Source organism: Vulpes vulpes, chromosome 10 (assembly GCF_048418805.1).
Source record: "Vulpes vulpes isolate BD-2025 chromosome 10, VulVul3, whole genome shotgun sequence".
Taxonomy (NCBI): Eukaryota; Metazoa; Chordata; class Mammalia; order Carnivora; family Canidae; genus Vulpes; species Vulpes vulpes.
Genome location: NC_132789.1, coordinates 75,395,028 through 75,398,695, shown reverse-complemented (window position 1 = coordinate 75,398,695; position 3,668 = coordinate 75,395,028). Strand labels below are relative to the sequence as shown.

Genomic DNA, 3,668 nt, shown 5'->3' with positions numbered 1-3,668 from the left:
TACATAATCTCATAGATTTTTCCAAGTAGACAATCATATCATCTGTGAATAATGACAGTTTTGATTCTTCCCATCCAATCTTTACATCTTTTCTCCCCCTTGGTCTTTTTGCTTTAGCCAGGACATTCAGGAAAATGCTGAATATAGTGGTGCTAAAGGGCATCCTTATTTTTGAAAATGGAATGCTCTAAATATCCCACTATTAAGCATGATATTTGACATTTTTTGATAGATACTCTTTGTCAAGTAAAGAAAGTTCCCCTCCAGTCCTGTTTGCTAAGAGTTTTTACTTGAGTAGAGGTTAAATTTCATGTGTTCTTATTCTATATCTTTTGGGATTATTACATGGATTTTTTCCCTTTTATCTGTTAGGGTTGGATATTACTTTTATTGATTTTCTAACATTAAATAATCTTTGTATTCCTGAAAAAAGCACTGCATGGTCATTAGGTATTTATTTTTAATTACTTCCCTGCATTTGGTTGCTAATGAATTACTTAAAATTTTACATTTATATTAGTGAGTGAGCTTGGCTTGTAATTTATTTATTTATTTATTTATTTATTTATTTATTTATTTATTCTTTAAAAATTTTTAAAAGATTTTATTTATTTAATCATGGGAGACACACACACACACACACAGAGGCAGAGACACAGGCAGAGGGAGAAGCAGGCCCCATGCAGGGAGCCCAACGTGGGACTGGATCTCGGGTCTCCAGGATCACACCCTGGGCAGAAGGTGGTACTAAACTGCTGAGCCACCCGGGCTGCCCTTGGCTTGTAATTTATTTTTTGCATTATCCTTCTTCAGTTTGTGCACTAGGGTTACATTAGCCTAATATGATGAGTTGGGGAGTTCTCTTTCTACATGCTTGATAGCATTTGCATGGGTTGGTATCTATCTGTGCAGTCATCATGGCCCTTTTCTTGGAGGCGGGGGAGATCATCGTTTTTTAATTATTGATTCAATTTCTTCAGTGATCATAAGTCTATTCAGGTTTTTTCTTCTCTCTCTATTTTTTTAAAAAGATTTTATTTATTTATTCATAGAGACAGAGAGAGAGGGAGAGGCAGAGACACAGGCAGAGGGAGAAGCAGGCATCATACAGAGAGCCTGATGTGGGACTCAATCCAGGTCTCCAGGATCACGCCCTGAGCTGCAGGCAGTGCTAAGCCACTGTGCCACCAGGGCTGCCCTATCTCTATTTTTTTTTTTAATTAATTTTTATTGGTGTTCAATTTACCAACATACAGAAAAACACCCAGTGCTCATCTCTATTTTTAAAAGATTTTATTTACTTATTTGAGAGAGAGAGAGAGAGAGTGAGCAGGAGGGAGAGGGGGAGATAATCTGAAGCAAACTTCATGCTGAGCATGGAGCCTAATGCAGGGCTTGATCCCATGACTGTGACATCATGACTTCAGCCAAAACCAAGAGTTGGATGCTTAACAGACTGAGCCACCCCAATGCTCTTTGAATTTTTTATGACATGTTTTGATAATTCAATTTTTTTTGAAAATGTATGCCTTTTTTAGGTTTCAAATTTATTGGCATCAAATTGTTCAAGCATTCCCTTAAGCTACTTTAAATTTCTAATATATCTGTTATTATACATCCTTTTAAAGTCTAATATGGCTAATTTGTACCTTAGTTCTTTTACTTATTTAATCTTGCTAGCGGATTGGCTTCATTTTAATCTTTGCAAAGACTCCAGCATTGGTCCTATTGACCCTCTTTATTTTGTTTTCATTTATGTATGATGAATTTCTGCTTTTCTTGTTTTCATTTCTTTTCTTCTACCCCTTAACTTAGGTTTACTGTTTTTCGTTTTCTAATTTTTTGAATCAGATGCTGAAGCCACAGCCTTTTGATTTTTCTTCTTACGTAATGTGTACGTTTGAGGCAACAATGGCTTCTTAGGACTGAGTACTAATTTGAACTCAGGTCGTCTCTATATTTTGCATTAAAAAAATTGTTTGCATTGCTGGACAGTAAACTCTACTTTAAGCCTTGTCAGGAAACCTCCATACATTTTGCCAGGGGAATTACCTGGGATATCTTTTCCTTCCGGGGCCAAGGCATCAGTTACCTACAGATTTTTCTTTCAATTTCATAATTCATGGGCTGCTGTGTTTTCTCTAGGAAGTGTGGCTCACTCTCTAAGGAGAGCCTCATTTTTGGGTGATGCTCCTGTGTTCACAGATCCTTTTCCTTCCATTTCTCCTTAGGGATAAACAAGTTTCCAGTTAGCCAGAAGGAAACCAGAGGGAGGAATTCAATCTCTGCTTTCACAGGCAGGCCAAGTGTTATTCTCTTGGCTTCTAGAGGACTTTTTGGTCATTTAGTAATTATTTTCACAACTCAGTTGAGCATTCAGTTGGAGTCTCTTGGATTAATTAAGCAGTGGTAATTAACAGAGTCTTGGGCCTCCATGGAGCAGTTGCAGTTGGTTATTTCTAAGTTACCATGATGATAGTTTTAAATCTCTCAGGGAGTCTTACACAAATTCTTTCTTGTACCTTGAGAGTAGCAGAGCTGATTTCCTAGAGAATTTTGGTGTCATATTTAAGTAACTAAAGATAAGATGAGGTAGATAAACCATTTGGCTACTTGTAATGCAAGCTTTCCCAGATGTCCATGAACTTATGGTAGAAGAGAAAAAAAATCTAGAATGTAGTGAATGGAGAAGAAATGGAGAAGTTTGGTCTGTAGAGCAAATGCAAAATAGAAGGAACATGTAATTATTGGAATAATTCAGGTCAAATCCACATCGGAAGGAGACTAAACAAAGAAAGGGGAAATGGCAAAGAGAGAATAGAGAAACAAAGCATTTGAAAAACTGGAGCTATCTGGGAAGAGATGAATCTTTCCTTCTGTAGGCTTGAGTCAAGGACTCAGTCAAGGACTCAGGGTCAAGGACTTGAGTCAAGGACTCAGTCAAGGACTCAGCTATCTTGATAATACAGGGTTGGATGCCCAAAGTTTCCAGGAAAAAGACCAGGAGAACTTTCAAGAAAAAAAATGTAGCTGTATCCAACAATTTAGATATGGTGAAGTCAATGTTCCAGGAAGTTCTTTCAAAACACGTTGTCTATGGAAGATATAACCACTGTGATGCTCTGAAAACCTGAACATTTGCCCTTAAAATCTATGACCTGGGAAAAGCTGGAGAAAATGCAGCAAGCAGCCCAGGATACAATTTACCAACAAGAAATGGCAGAAAAGGAACAATAGCAAATAGCTCACTGAATGATAATTTAGCATTTCTACAGTGCCCTACCTTACTTACTATTAACAATAGCTAGGAAATAATTTGCATCTGCATGTTGAAGATAGTATGTGTTAATAAAACTGATAGTACTCATGTAAATAACATAAAAATATCCAAGACTAATGACACCTGTGTTGTAAATTTAGACACTCTGGTTTGTATTGAAGGTAAGCAATTAAAAAACTTTGAACCACTCCCACCTCCCCCCAAAAAACATATGAAAAACTAGTTTTTACATTTAAAAGATGAAGAGTAGGGACACCTAGGTGGCTCAGCGGTTTAGCGCTGCCTTTGGCCCAGAGCCTGATCCTGGGGTCCTGGGATCAAGTCCCACGTGGGGTTCCCTGCATGGAGCCTGCTTCTCTCTCTGCCTGTGTTTCTGCCTCTCTCTCTC

At 37.8% G+C, this 3,668-nt stretch overlaps 1 pseudogene; it reads left to right on the top strand.

Moving 5' to 3' along the window:
* The first annotated feature begins 2,975 nt into the window (after nucleotides 1–2,975).
* Nucleotides 2,976–3,252, top strand: LOC112930710 (BBSome-interacting protein 1 pseudogene; annotated as a pseudogene).
* Nucleotides 3,253–3,668: the final 416 nt, after the last annotated feature.